We start from the raw sequence: 16,750 nt of genomic DNA, 5'->3' as shown, positions 1-16,750 counted from the left end.
ATTTTCTCCAGTGTTTAGTAAAAAAACGTTTGTAAACCAATTAATGGCAAGGTGGGATGTTAGCTTGTCTGATTTTGATGCAAATACGATAATATTGTCTGCTTTGTACAAAGTTTTTTCAATGATTGGTCCAAATTTACCACTAGTCTCTTATAGGACTATAAATAAAGAAGACTTTAAATCTTCGTTGGCAGAAATGATTGGTTGAAAAGCGTAGCTGTGCGTTAAAGAATTCAAACATTGCGCTAAAGACTCGATTTTCAATGACCTTTTTAAAGCAAGCGTGCGACCTGTATGCGTTTCTAAATTGAACCTCGATTGATCGAAATTATAAACATTGTTTTCTCTTACCAACATAATCTTTAATTTTACTTTAGAAATAAATTCGCTTAATGCTTGTAATGATTTTTTCTTTGACAATTGTTTCTTACAAGGAAGGTTAGGCAACCCGAAAATTCAAAAAAATATGAAACTTTGTGTGCATGTAGAGTAGTTCAGCCGTAACACAAAACTATTTTTTGTTGGTGCTAAATTTCACTTTGATGGGGTGAAACCACCCCTTACAAATAGAAGGATTATTTGCTTTTTTTGATATAACTCGAAAACTATTTAAAATATCAAAAAAAGTTTTATACAAAAGTTTTACAGTAAAAACAACTATATTTTACTGCAGTAACAAAATTAAATAAAAAAAAATTTTTAACAAAATTGTTTATAAAATTACAAAAAAAAATTTTTTTTTTAATTTTATTATTGCAGTTAAACGGAGGTGTTTCTACCATAAAACTTTTGTATAAAACTTTTTTTGATATCTTTAATAGTTTCCGAGTTGTATAGAAAAAAGTGAAAAACCTCTACATATGAAAATGTTACGTCAAGAAGGTTAATTTAGTTTAATTAATTAATTGGAAGGAATCCTCGGGAATGGACTTTGACGGTAAGGTAGAAAAGTGACGTACCACCGAATTTACGTGAGATTCGAGATTCGAATCTTCACAATTTTACGCGGAGATTATTTATTTTAATATCTCGGATTTCAATTGAGCGCGTAAGTGGTTCTTTTTAGAGAAAGGAAATGAATCCTTATTCTCTGGGATAGAACCAGGCGTGATTGTTCGCTTAAGTAGGATAATTCAGGGTAATAATGAAATAATTAAATCATGATTTAAGTAACGCAAAATTAATAATTTAATTCTAAATATAATGACTCTAATTACAAATAAAAAAAATTGATCCATAAAATGACAGTAAAACAATTTAGAAAATTTTAGTCAGCTCGTTTTAGATATAAAAATAATGTCAAAGTTCTTACAGTAAAAATTAAGTAGTATGAAAAAGGTTGAAGCCGGATGAACAAGTATAAATTTAACATAACGGAGGTCGAGTGAGTATTTACAATATGTACATGAGTGTGTATGTGTGTGTTTGTTATAATGATTCAGTCTAATGTTACTTCCTCAATCTCCACCACCCTTGCTGTGGATCTCGGAAAAACAAGATCTATAAGTCGCATCGGGGCCAGGAAAGGAAATTCCACCCCGGGATAATATATGAAGAAATGAGAATCAGGAGCAGACCGAACTGCCTGACTCCTGATCTCTTCCGGCTCAAAGTGGTCAGAGCCGATGGAGAAGGCCCTTTCCGGGACAGGATCTGTCCACGGAGTACAGGCCCTGCGGAGGAGCTCCAGGAGAGGATCTATAACCTCTCTCGGTTCTGGATGCTCCTCGAGGATCTCAATACTCGGGACGGGAGATGGAGGTTGATCGGGGAAGTCTACTCCTGGGAGAGAGATGGATTCATCTTCGCCCAGAGAGTCGGCTTCCTCAGGTTCGAATGGAAAAGGAGGTGGTGAGAGAGGAGAGGGGCAGGCTCTTGGCTCACCTCCGGGAAACCGTGGTTCGGAGATGAGGGAAGAATTCGGGGTATACGAAGGAGTCGTGGGGCGGAATTGTTCCGATCCCGGCTCCGTAGACTGATTTGAAAAGTTGATTTTGCAAGTTGAATTTTCGGTCGGGACGTTTAGGGTCACTTCTTCCGGGATATATCCGTGTAACGGTTCCGGATCGCCGTGGATAGGTGACGGTGGCGGAGGGCCCGGACGAGGAGACCACGGTCTCTCTTCGTTGCGCGCGGGAGAGACGAACACCTCTTCGCTTGGCGCCGCCGCGAGCAAGTACTGGATGAAGAAGCGGCGGACCAGCTCCCTCAGATTTTTAATCTGCTTATTCCGTCGCGCCCGGCTTTTCTTGAGAGTTTTCTTATTTAGAGATTCCACTAAAATTTATAATTTATTTTAATTTGATTGAACAGAATTTTGGAAGGTTTAACAAAAATAGAGTGAAGAAGATTCGTCACCGACGATTTCCAAAGGCCTCGACCCGTCCATGAGTGAATCCACGTAATCTATCTTTGGCGAGAATCGCTTGCCGATTCTTTAGCCGTGGACAGTCGCCAAACTTCCAACAGTATTTCGCGGCGAAAACCACAGAAAATTGCTGGTATTTCGACAGCGTATCCTGGTCGATATTTGGTAACAGGCATTCTCACACATTTAACAGATTATAAGAACAATCCGAACAGAATCAAAACCGCGGAACCTCGACTCGGACATTTCTTTCTCTCTTTGATAACACTTAGAAAACAATTCGTTTGAAAAATACATTTAGTGGAATCGTATTTCGCGGGGATACATATTGAAACGTTGAAACTTACTTTGTAAGAGATCTTCTAACGGCTTCTTCGATACCTGGTGGTTCGTCTTGCACACTCTAACACTCACGTTAATTTCAAGTAAACTGAGTCGGTTGTAGCTGAGATGCAAGAGAGCTCCGCCAAAGCACAAGATTTTATAAGCTCGGAAAAGGGGAGGACTTTTCCCGAATTTTCACTTTTCCGAAATTCTAATCTTTCATTTGCAGAGCTTGTTCCTCCACTTTTCCTATCTTAAAATTATTGGGCATTCGCACCTCATCCCTTTTCTATTTCTTAAACTTCTAAGTTTTCGCCCTTAGTTTCTAAATTTTGTTGAGGAGTTCCCGAAATCCATTGGTTTTAAGAAAATAATATGCATACGAAGCACCCCCGCTTCAACGAGTTACCTCTTCCGAGCCTTCCAGAATTTTACTATCATTTTCATCGAGAGATGGTGGGGAAACTTTTACCTTCCATATGACATATGGTTACCTGACTTTATTGCCTTTGTCTGCACCACATACTCCGGTAATTACGGGCCTCTCGCGCCCTTGGTTTTTCTAAAGCTCAGGATCTATACGCAATTACAATTTTAGGAAAAAGTATTTTTTTCTTTTCCTGTGACGGACAAGTTATCAAAGTTGAAATATTTATAAGCTTCTTAGGTTTTGATTTTTTGTATTATGTCTAGACAAATTCTTTGTCTGACTTTCGTTGGCGCCCGTTTATAATTTGTTGCATGTTTTTTATGCTTTTACGCAACAAATTGTCCCGGAATATGTTGATGTCTTATGAATTATCTTCTGAAAGGCTCTAAAGTTCCCTTTTTTTTGTGTTACAATGGACTACGGTCTACCTTCCCCTTAACTAAAATTCTAATATATGTCGAAAAAAAGAGACGCGGAGTCGGAGACGTAACAAAAATATGTACTTTATTTCCGTAAAAATTATTTTTAAGCCGCAAATAAAAATTTTTTAATTTATTTGTTACTCTATATGCGTAAAGCTTTTCATTATAAAAACAAAAATTTAATCAGGGTAATATGCTCAATAATAATAATAAAATTTCCATCAAAAAAAGTTAGAGAAACTTTAAATATTCAACATGGTGAAACTTTGTGTGCAATAATTCATCTTTAATGTAAAACTTTTTTGTTCGTGCTTCAATTCGAGTGACTGATTATGAAGTTGAAAGTAAATGTGAAATTTGCGTGATCTGTCGAATGACGAGAAATAACAATAAAAATGAAACGGAGTCTGGTTATGTCGATAACCTTGTCAAACTTTCCGAATAACTTGATGCGGATGTTTTCACTCCCTTATTTATCACATGAATAACACAATATTACATTATTGCAAACAAAAATGATATCAAGTTATTTAATAAAAATGAGTTTTATTGCGTCTCTTGATATGTATAAATATGTCGGAAATATTATTCCCAGTTTCACTTAAGACAGCTATCTGTCATTATTATATTGAAAAATTTGTGATCTTTTCTGGATAGAATTTTCTTTAATATGACATCATTCATAATTGCAAACGTAATTAATATGTTAGCAACGACATTTCAAATTGCAAGTATCACACAAACACCATTAACTCCATTTGAAATTACATGCTTGATTTCGCTGATCCATCAGAACCGTACGATGTACAAGTTGTAGAGTATATTACACCAGCAGAAAGAGAAGAAGACACATTTAAATCTGAAGAATGCATTATTGATGATAAAGGTAAAACGATCGGTTTTCATTACAAAAGACAAGCTATTGAATTTTGAAAAAGCGGAAAAAAGACACGTTGAACTTTAAGTAGTGTATAAAACCGTTTTCGCAAAGTTAAATCGTTACAACAGCTACATAGATGGGAAATGAGTATAGAAAATGGTGGAACAAATGCATACAAATTTGCATTTATAACGGAATATGTACTGCAAAAGTTTGAAGAAGCTTGTGATAGAAAAACTATTATACATGATATGAATTTAAGATTATGGGCCTTGAAAGCAAAGGATCAAGTGGATTTACCTGAATTTAAGACAAGTAAATGGTGGATTTGGAAATTTAAGAATGTACATAGAATTGTTTCCCGTAAGATAACAACATTCAGAATGCGAGTTACGCTTGAAAGTATAGAAAATCTACGAGATATTGCAGAATCGTTTATTTCAAACGTAAAATCTAGCATTCCAGTTATTGGAGTTGAAGAAATTTATAATGCAGATGAGAGTGGCTTCAACCTTGAAATACATTCTGGGCGAACATTAGCGAAAATAGAAATGAAAACAGTTGAAGCAACGGTTCAATCGGTATCTGCTACGACACACATGTTTTGTGGAAATAACGTAAAGGTTTAACAGCACGTTATGATTTCGTTAACTCTTTATTGAGAATACAGTACGTCTTCTTTGATCGACTCTTAGTGAGCAAGTGAAGTTCCCTTCCTTGAGACTTCGTCGCAGGGTTCTTGGTGGGCGGTCAAAATCGCGTGATTGGTCTTCAAATAAATACCAAAAACCAATAGTGGCCAGCGCCAAATTCGTCGTGCGGCTATCGCCTACCGCGCTATTGTTACCCAATTATCGCATGCCGTCATCATGGCGACAGTCTTTCAGTCTGTTTACATAGACGCCACAAAGAGCTCGAGCGATCTTTTGTTCCCCGCGATTTATTACCCTTTGAATTTTCTTTATTCTCTACTATGTACTATTAAGCTACGCTACATACTCCCCCCGTTGAGAGAGCAACGATCAACAGATAAACGGTTATAGAGTAACTTATGTCTATTATTGTACATGTGAAAGATACAACAAACTTATTTTAAATATAGAATATTAACACATAGCAAGTTTAGCTTAACAATTAACGCAATTCGATTGTTGTCCTTTACTTACGTGGTTTACTCCCAGATAGGTAAAGGACATAAACACCGAGTTATTCGTTTTACAATACCAGTAGATGTTTTGACGTCAACTGTCCTGGTAATGTTGTCTTCTCCAGTATACAATTTAATAATTTTGCCTAGTGACCATTGCATACAAGGTGTATTCTTGTTTTTAATAAGGACGATCATTCCAATTTTCGGCTCTTGATCGTTAATTTTCCATTTAGCACGATGTTGTAGTTCATTTAGGTACTCTAAATGCCACCGTGTCCAAAAATCCTGTCGGATTTTGGAAATGTGTTGCCAAATTGATAATCGATTAGATGGAATAGATTGTAAATTTTCTTCAGGTAAAGTTGTTAATGGTTTACCGATTAAATAATGTGCTGGAGTTATAGCGAGCGTATCGTTCGGATCAGATGATAATGTAGTTATAGGGCGTGAATTTAGAATTCCTTCTATTTCTGTACTAAACGTGCTTAATTCTTCAAATGTAAGTAAACAATTACCTACAACGCGTTTGAAATAGTGTTTGAATTGTTTTACGGTGGACTCCCAAAGTCCACCGAAATGAGGCGCAATTGGTGGTATAAAATGCCATGTTATATGATGCTTGTTAGCATAATTGTTAACAAGATTCTTGTGTTTGTCGGAATTAAGCAACGTATAGATTTCTCTTAACTCATTGTTAGCTCCTACAAAATTAGTTCCATTGTCGGAATATATATGTTTCGGAATTCCGCGTCGTGCTACGAATCGCCTAAGAGCAGCGAGAAAACTGTCGGTCGAAAGATCACTTACTACTTCTAAATGTACTGCCTTTATAACCATACAAATGAATATACATACATATGCCTTTATTTTATTGCGGTTACGAAATTTCTTTTCTTTTATGAAAAAGGGACCGCAAAAATCGACGCCTGTATTTTCAAACGGTATTGCTTCTTTTATACGAGCTGGAGGAAGATTGCCCATTTTATATTTCATTGTCGCGGCATCAAAACGGAAACAACGCGTGCATGAACGTATTATTTTACGGACCTGATTTCGACCGTCTAATACCCAAAATTTCTGTCTCAAATGATATAAAGTTGTTTGTATGCCCGTATGGTAACGGGTTTCATGTATTTCGCGAATAATTTGGTCGGTATGATGATTTTTACTCGGTAATAGAATTGGATATTTTTGTTGAAAATTTAGATTTGATGAAGGAAGCCTTCCTCCAACTCGGATTAAACCATCTTGATCTAAGAACGGACTTAAATTAATAATTCTATTTGATTTTATTGTCTGGTTATTTTTTAATTCCTTTAATTCATTCGGAAATTTATTTGTTTGAATGGCCTTGATTATTTGAATTTCTGCCCTTTTTATCTCCTCTATAGTTAATTGACCCGTATAATTATTACCCTTTCGCCATCGGAGGCAATAAGCCATAATTCTGCACAATTTGGAATGTGATGAATATTTTTCAAACATACTAATATCAACAGATGTTATCAAAAAACAACTGTTTCCTTTTAATTCTGGTATTTCAAGAATACTTGGATTTTCGTGTGGCCAATACTGTTCGCCTTTCTTTAACCATGATGGTCCCGTTCGCCATAATTTATTTTGTAAGAAAGTGTACGGTAATTGTCCCCTAGACACCGCGTCCGCCGGATTTTCCTCGGTTTTTACGTGTCGCCATTCAATAGCATTTGTAAGATCTTGTAATTCCGCGACTCTATTTGCGACATAGACCTTTAGCGCATGAGGAGATGTTTTCAACCAATGTAACACAATAGTTGAGTCACACCAAAAAATTATACGATTTGGTGTTACGCCCAATGCATCCTTTATTTCATGATATAATTTTGCTAACAACAATGCTCCGCACAGTTCGAGTCGCGGAATTGTAATAGGCTTTAGTGGGGCTACCCGCGATTTAGCACATACTAAATTACTCTCAATCAGATTATGTGTATCTAAAGATCGTATATAAATACAGGCGCCATATCCTGCATTGCTAGCATCGCAGAATCCATGTACTTGGATATCGCGAGATTTATTTAACCATAATTTACGATCAAATGACACTGCGTTTAAATTTTTTAACTGATTACTAAATTTGAACCATTTCGTGTAAATTGCTTGTGGTACTGATTCATCCCAGTGTGTCCTACATTTCCAAATGTCTTGCATTATACATTTGGCATACAGGACCACGGGACCCATCAATCCCAATGGATCATAAATCCTTGCAATTTGAGATAATATATTTCTCTTCGTAAACTAATTAGTATCGTCAATTGTCTGTGCGACGTAACAAATCTCGTCTTTATGAGCATTCCATGTAACGCCCAGAGTTTTTAATGATTTATCGTTTGTTATCGTAAAATTGGCATGTATAGCATTATCAGGTAAATCATCGATTACTCGCTTATCGTTTGATGCCCATTGTCGAATGTTAAATCCTCCTTGATCTAATAACGTTATTATTTCGTCTCTAATATTCCGAATTTCAGTTATAGAATTCGCACCGGTAAGCAAATCATCCACGTATAAATGATTTTTTAACGCGTTCGCGGCTCGAGGGTAATTGTGTGCTTCATCTTCTGCTAATTTTTGTACCGTGCGAATAGCAAGAAAAGGAGAAGAAGAAATTCCAAATGTAAGAGTATTTAATTGCAAAGTTTTTATTATTCCGTTTTCGCGCCATAGAATTTTTTGATATTTGCGATCATCTTTGTGTACCCATATTTGCCTATACATTTTTTCTATGTCGGCGGTGATGACGTAATTGTATGTTCGAAAGCGTAATAGATGTATGAATAGTTTTTCTTGTATGGTGGGGCCTACCATAAGGACATCATTTAACGATATGCCTGTAATCGATTTCGCGGATGCATCAAAGACAACTCTTATTTTAGTAGTATGACTACCTTCTTTAATCACTGCGTGATGTGGTAAATAAAAACCGTCGTCGTTAGTTGTGGTAATTTCTGACGCATGATTTAAGGTCTTATATTCTTCGATAATTTGCGTGTATTCTTGTTTTAATACCGGATCTCGATCTAATTTACGTTCTAAATTTAAAAAACGTCTCATAGCACCAGTTCGTGAATCGCCTATTGAAATATTCTGAGCGCGGAATGGAAGACGGACCGTATAACGACCGCTATCTTCGCGAATGGTATTTTCAACAAAATGGTTCTCGCACTTTATTTCTTCTGTTGACTTTAGTAATTGAGACGAAACTTCCTCAATATTCCAAAATTTCATTAATTGTGATTCTAATGTACTTAAATGGCATAACGCTGCCATCTTTGGTGATCGTGGTTCTGTACTACCGGCTACGATCCATCCTAATCTAGTCTTTTGGAGATACAAATCGTGATTTTCATTAGATAAATCAATCTGTCCAACAGATAACATCGATAAAGTCGCGCTCGAACCAATTAATAAATCTACCGACCGTGGTAGATGGAATTCTGGATCGGCGAGTTTAATATTTGGCGGTATTGTAATTGAATCTCGCGGAAAAACATCTGATGGAATGGCTTCTGTAATTGTCGGGATAGTAAGACAAGTTAATGTTTTATGAAAATTGTTATGTATCGAGCGTATAGTAATTTGTGCAACACCTTCGGATACTGAACTTGTGTTATTGATCATGGTGACTGGAATTGATTGTGCATTAATATGTGAATCTAATTTTTTTACTAAAGATTGCGATATAAAATTAGTAGTAGAGCATGTATCCATCAATGCACGACATTTTATAAATTTGCGTTTTTTATCAAGTACGTATACTAATGCGCTAGTAATCAATTGTGGTGTAAAATTAATAGATGATGTTGCGAGATTCATTGTTTTTACCGCCTTGGACGCGAGTCATGCTGATTTGATTGTTTGAGAAGTTTTAGGTTCGGATTTTTCGGAATTTTCTATCGCAAGCGAGTGGTTTAAGTGTAAAAGCGTGTTATGTTTTTTGTGACAAACCGTACAATTACCAGATTTACATGGCAATCCTAAATGCGATCGAAAACAATTAAAACAAACCTTAGCCCGTTTTACTAATTCAATGCGTTTGGGTACTGATAATGCTTGGAATTTATCACATACATATAAGGGATGTGTTTTATTCTTGCAAGCAATACAATTACGCGACGAATTTATTGTGAAAGCGTTATGAGAGTTGTTTATTCGTCTTCTTTTTGTCACGGGTTCTCCCTTATTCCGTTCTAAGTCTGTCAATTGATTTCTTTCGCGCTTTGATACACACACTGCTGTTTTATATAAAAATTCATAAAATTCGTCGAGTGAAGGAAATTGATCTCGTTCAAGAGACGTTTCTCATTTGTCAAGAATTGTTCTTGGCAATTTAGATTCGAGAATATTGACCACCATCTCCGAACCGACAGATACGCCTAATGCATTTAATGATGCAATGTGTTGCTGGGTTTCATCTGCGAGTTTTGATAGATTGCTCGAATTTTCTTTATCCACGTTAGGCATGTTTCTTAGCAAAGATAAATGTCGCGAAACTAAGATGCGTTTGTCACCGTACGCACGTTCTAAAATTTCCCATGCCTTGGAATAATTGGTTCCGTCAATCGTAAAAATGTTTACTTTGTTTGCCGCTTCACCTTTTAATGAAGCTTTCAAATAATTTAATTTGCTTAATTCTGATAAATCTGATTGAGAGTCAATTAAATCGCGAAATTTATTCTTAAATGTTAACCATTCTTCATATTTTCCGTGGAAGATCGGTAACGGTGTCTCGGGAAGTTTTACACGACGTTCCTTATTAGATCTTAATATTGGTGATTCTATCGATCGACTATCATTATTAATGCTACTTATACTTGATGTACTCGCGAGAGATAGCATATTATGTATTTTGGTAGCAATGTCATAATATCTTTCTTGCAAATTTGTGAATTCCGTTTGATGTTCATCATTCAAATCTAATAGCATTAATTCATTATGGTGTTCTTCAAACGCGTGATACAATTCAGTGAGGCGAGTTAAACGCAATTTTAAATTAGTATGGTCTAATTTACTCTTTTCAACTAAATTTGTTATAGTCGTAATTTGTGTCTTTAATGCTGTGCGTTTTTGTATAAGAATTTTAATCCGATCCGCCATGATGTGTTTAAAAGCAACAACTAATGAATGAACGATACGCTCTTACTTGTTTTATAAATCGCCGCTTATAAATTTAAATTTTTGATCTGCGTTGATGATTGTCTGGGTGGTGAATTGTGTTTATTCCGCTGACTTCCTTCTCGTGGTCCTTGTCTCGCCTTTGTCCGGATCCGTGTCAAAATTGTCTCGACGATTGTGCTCGGAACTTCCCGTCTGTCTTTTAACCAGTCTGATGAATATTCTGCCTACCAGGACGATGACCGTGGATCTCTGTAGGCCGCTAATCTTTTTTCGCTAGTCTGTAGCTTCTCGGAGATTGTCCGTCGACTTATTCACCGACCAATTTGCCGGTTTTATTGGTTGCTTTCTCAATTATTCACTGACTCGATCGAAATTTATAGTGAGGTCGTCAATTAGACCTCACAGGAGGCACCAAAATGTTTTGTGGAAATAACGTAAAAGTTTAACAGCACGTTATGATTTCGTTAACTCTTTATTGAGAATACAGTACGTCTTCTTTGATCGACTCTTAGTGAGCAAGTGAAGTTCCCTTCCTTGAGACTTCGTCGCAGGGTTCTTGGTGGGCGGTCAAAATCGCGTGATTGATCTTCAAATAAATGCCAAAAACCAATAGTGGCCAGCGCCAAATTCGTCGTGCGGCTATCGCCTACCGCGCTATTGTTACCCAATTATCGCATGCCGTCATCATGGCGACAGTCTTTCAGTCTGTTTACGTAGACGCCACAAAGAGCTCGAGCGATCTTTTGTTCCCCGCGATTTATTACCCTTTGAATTTTCTTTATTCTCTACTATGTACTATTAAGCTACGCTACAACACAGTTACACTATAATGCCGATTATTTCAGCAAATGGAAGTCTTCTTTCACCATTATACTTGGTTTTAAAGGAATCTACTGGAACATTTGGTCCAAGAGTGGAAGAATCTCTTTTCCGTCCAGTTAACATCTATATTCAAGCATCGAAATCAGGGAAACTTACATCTGAACATTTTAAAACTTGGTTTAGCGAAGTGTACCTACCGAATACTAGTCGTAAAAGCATGCTACTACTTGACTCGTGGACGGGACACTGTCCAAGCCAGTTACAGCAATTGATTCCAAAAGAAAAAGAAGTACAATTTGCAATCATTCTAAAAATTGACGACGGGTATGATTCAACATTTAGATGTGTTTGGATTCCGGATTTGGAAAAATTTTATACGCACATTTTCAGATAATGTAATTTTCTAAGAGAGAGATGTCAATTTGCATTCCCGTAACAAAATAATATAATTGCAATCACCAATACATCAGCTTTCTTCACCTAGGTTCAAAAATTTTTTTAATATGCTTGGTTTAAAAGCGGATATGTTGAAACGTATCCTAGAGAATTTCAAAATCTAGTGGATTTCTGTTACTTTAAAAATGAAAAACATATAATTAAATGTAAAATTTGTGGAATAGATGTTTTTATACGCTGTGCATGGTGTGGTGAATATTTCTGTTTGAAACATTTTTATGAAGAATACCATTATTGTACTAATTATAATTTGTAATTTTTAGCATATCTACCGTTTTACACTTGAACATTTCTTACAATGTATAATTATGAAACGTATGTACAAACAGTGAATGTAAACGTTTGAAGTAGTCAAAAATCAGAAACATCCGCATCAAGTTAATCGGAAAGTTTGATAAGGTTATCTACACAACCTGACTCCGTTTCATTTTTATTGTTATTTCTCGTCATTTGACAGATCGCGCAAAGTTCACATTTACTTTCAATTTCACAATCAGTCACTCGAATTGAAGCTGGAACAAAAAAGTTTTATATTAAAGAAAAACTATTGCACACAAAGTTTCACAATGTTGAATATTTAAAGATTCTCTAACTTTTTTTGGTGGAAATTTTATTATTATTATTGAGCTTATTGACCTGATTAAATTGTTCTTATAATGAGAAGTTTTACGCATATAGAGTAACAAATAAATTAAAAATTTTTAGCTGCGGCTCAAAAATAATTCTTACGGAAATAAAGTATTTTCATATGTAGAGGTTTTTCACTTTCCTCCATACAACTCGGAAACTATTGAAAATATCAAAAAAAGTTTTATACAAAAGTTTTATGGTAAAAACACCCCCGTTTAACTGCAATAATAAAATTTAAAAAAAAAATTATTTTTTTGTAATTTTATAAACAATTTTGTTAAAAAATTTTTTTTATTTAATTCTGTTACTGCAGTAAAATATAGTTGTTTTTACTGTAAAACTTTTGTATAAACCTTTTTTTGATATTTTAAATAGTTGTTGAGTTATATCGAAAAAAGCAAATAACTCTTCTATTTGTAAAGGGTGGTTTCACCCCTTTAAAGTGAAATTTAGCACAAACAAAAAATAGTTTTGTGTCACGGATGAACTACTCTACATGTACACAAAGTTTCATATTTTTTTGAATTTTTAGAAATTTAATGTATAAAAAAAATAATTATTACCGGTAGTAATTAATTAATAGTATCAATTATTTTATTCGCGAGTGTCAGATCTATTATCAATTTTATGTTAAAAGTGTTATGCGCGAGTGCTTGTCACCGTGGGGCCCTTTGCTTTCTGACGATAAGTCACGTACGTCCCTGGCTACCACTTGTATCCGTCCGGTAAGTAGCTAAATATTTTATTAATTTACTCGAAAACTAGACCTCAAATAAAATTTTCATAGAGAAAAAATCGTTTCAGATTTGATTCAAGAACACGTCCCTTCAGGGACTATATACTTGTTCTGAATCACCCTGTATACTCGATATCAATATCAAATATAATTTTCTTGTAATCTTTTATTAATTCATCAAAATCACTTTCAAAAACCTCCTCTAAAGGAATTGCTTCAGGATATACACTTTCTTCATTAAAGCTCAAAGTATCAATGCTTTCAACATATATCTGTGCATCTATAGCATCTTTAATTAAATTTTCCAAATTAGCTGCAAAATATTTTTCTTCGTCTGTAATAACAGAATCCACATCATATTTAGGAGAATTAAAATTTCTTTGTAATAAAAGAACAATGTTTTTCGGATTAATCGACATTGGCTTACATTCTGAGCTCACTTTTAGAGGCGCCTTTATAAAAGCGCCTCTAAAAGTGTGAACAATTTTAAAGGCGCGCTGCTAAAGTCGCCCGTATTCTAAGCACACATTTAGAAGCGCTTTTAAGATATAGGTACATTTATGTGTACCAGTTAATTATTTTTTCTTTAACGCGATCAAAAAACGCACATTTTCTTTAATTAACCAATATTTCTGTCAAACTTTCCGTTTATTATAAAGAGTGACGGCAAAAATTCTTGTTTTTTTTTTATTTTTTAAATGATGGGTCGATATTAATCCCTGTAAAAATGTGAAAAATGATGAATTATGAGAAAATATCACTTTCATTTTTTTAAAACTTTGGAACCATGCGTATGTTTGTCTTAAAATTTTACTGGGATTAATATCTCATTATACAGGGTGTCCCAGATCAGTGGACGATGCCGTAAATGATAAGTAGATTTAATCGAATTAAAACAAAAAGTCCTTTACATTTTGAAAAATTCTTAATAGTTTTCGAGAAAAAAATTAAAATATATTAAATGTATAAGCGTAAGAGCGACAAGAAAGCTGCGCGTGAGTGAGCGCGACAGGCAAATGACTAGAAATGGCACCGTCGTCTGTCGCGCTCACTCAGCCCACGCTTCCTCGTCGCTCTTACGCGTACATAAATTAATTTTTTTCTTGAAAACTATTGAGAATTTTTCAAAATAGTACAGGACTTTTCGTTTTAATTCGATTAAATCTACCTATCATTTTCGGCATCGTCCACTGATCTAGGACACCCTGTAGATTGGTATTTATAGTTACTTATTTCAAAATTATTTTAAACAATGTCTTAAAACGATGATACGATTCTGTATTTGGTTTAAAACCAAATAAAACTGTACTTAAAACAATCTTTAAAATAAGGACGGACTATGAATATTAGCCATATAATATTATTTGGCATAAAAAAAGTTTTAAATGTTAAATTCAAAAAAATAAGTCACGTTTGCCGTCACTCTTTCAAACGAGTTTATTTTATTCCAAAAATCTCGCGGATCACAATCACGAACTACATTTACTTCCCGAACTTCGATCACATAATTAATTTCGTGAATAATATCCACGGTTAACATGTTTAAAGTAATTAAAAAATTTATTTTTAGTCGCTACACGCTGTAACTAGTGCAGTAAGTTAGAATAAAACAAATTATATTTGATTTACTCCAACTTATTGCACTAGTGTGCATCAATTCAGTAGTGCAGCGACTGAAAACAAACTTAAGATGATTGAAATTAATCTTACGACACTCACCATAGGTTGAAGGCACCTTTTATACAAACGCGCATTTTTAAAATTGAAATTTTTTTTAATTGTTCCAATACGATTAATTTTACTACTTGGAGTTTCGTTTACTCCTAAAAACTTCACGTATATAGTTTTTTTGAACAAATTTAATTGATTAACGTTGCCATTAATTAGTTAAGTCGCGATATGGGTCCACCTGTCAAATCGCATGGGTGCCGCCATATTGAATTTTCGTTAAAAGTGCCGATAAATGTGTTACAGACCACATTTAGCGGCACTTTTAGCGAAAGTCTATAAATGTGCTATAAAAGTGGATTCAGAATAGCTTTTTCGAGATAAAAGCGCACATTTAGGCTAAAAGTGACTGTCACTTTTAAAGGTGCCTCTAAATGTGAGCTCAGAATACGACCACTTTTATAAAACCACTTTTAGAGGCGCTTTTAACTAAAGGCGCCTCTAAAAGTGAGCTCAGAATGTGAGCCATTGTCTTTGCAGATACTTTAAATTTATAAATCATAAAAAATAAAACCGCAGCTGTTAAAAAACAAAAATTCAAGTCTTGATAAAAGTAGTTTACCGTAGCGCATAAAGCGAGTCAGAATTAGATAAATCAATGAAAAAGAATTGTAAATGCCCTCTATGCTGGTTGGTAAACTATTATATGACGGAGTGACAAATTGATTTTTAGCCTTGCCTTTAACCTTTCAGTGTTCTGAAGTTATTAGCGCAAAATCTAATAACCTAGTTGCTACCTAGCGACCCGCTCAGGTATTTACTTATTTGTCAGAGAATAAATGTTAAATTATATAATAAATGAAAAATTACATTTTTTTCGCGATCACTTAAAAACTACTTAACAAAAATTTTCGCTGCACACTTGGCCCACCATCCTCAAAGTTTTAAGAAAAATAAACGATGATAAACTGTGTCCTTCAAGAATAATTAGGGTGACAAACTGCAAAATAATCTATAAAATAGTCAAACGAACCCTCAAAATCAATAAGAGTGATTTCTACCTTCTAAACGGCTTTTGGGCCGATATAAAAAAATACGTGTTTAATAGTTTTCCATGAACTACTTGTATGCCAAGTTTCAGGAAAATCGCTGTATGATACTTCTCTAATGTTACTTGTTGTTAAGTTACTCTAATGTTAAGTGGAAACAATTAACTCTAAATTTCCTTTCAAAACTTTTCGGTTGCTAATTTGTCAAAAATTTTCTTTTAATTATAATTCCTTGTTTCCGGTTTAACTTAGAACTTATTTTTTTTTTTTTTTCTGGAACAACTTAAATTGCTTTCACTAAACTAAACTTATCTCAAACCGCTCTGCACAACTAACTTTAAATGACTCTGTCTTTTGTGATGAGTGAACAGATACTACTATAGTTATTGATGGGAATCGTTCGTGACGATTCCACTGCTCTTTTATAAATTGGTACCTCTAAGTTCTCCGTTAGAAACTTGGTTTACCGTGAGTTGCTAATGAAGGAGGAATGGCATGAAAATCGATAAATTCATATAGCAACTCACGACGGTCCCAACTAGCGACGTAAATATCGATAAGTGCATATAGCTAACTTTAGTCTATACTGGCTTGTAACAGCAAACTTTATTCCTGTTATTGTTCTTTAAGATATGAATTTAAAAATAGATTTAGT

The 16,750-nt window shown here is 34.8% G+C and overlaps 1 protein-coding gene and 1 pseudogene across 2 annotated transcripts in view; both read left to right on the top strand.

Annotated features, from left to right (window-relative positions):
• Window positions 1-16,750, top strand: part of LOC139113574 (cilia- and flagella-associated protein 58) — a 164,909-nt gene that overhangs the window by 48,367 nt on the left and 99,792 nt on the right. The window lies entirely within an intron of this gene.
• On the top strand, window positions 4,215-12,304 carry LOC139113907 (uncharacterized; annotated as a pseudogene).

Source organism: Cardiocondyla obscurior, linkage group LG03, assembly GCF_019399895.1.
Source record: "Cardiocondyla obscurior isolate alpha-2009 linkage group LG03, Cobs3.1, whole genome shotgun sequence".
Classification (NCBI taxonomy): Eukaryota; Metazoa; Arthropoda; class Insecta; order Hymenoptera; family Formicidae; genus Cardiocondyla; species Cardiocondyla obscurior.
Note: the sequence above shows the minus strand (reverse complement) of the source record. Positions and strands in the feature narration are given on the sequence as shown.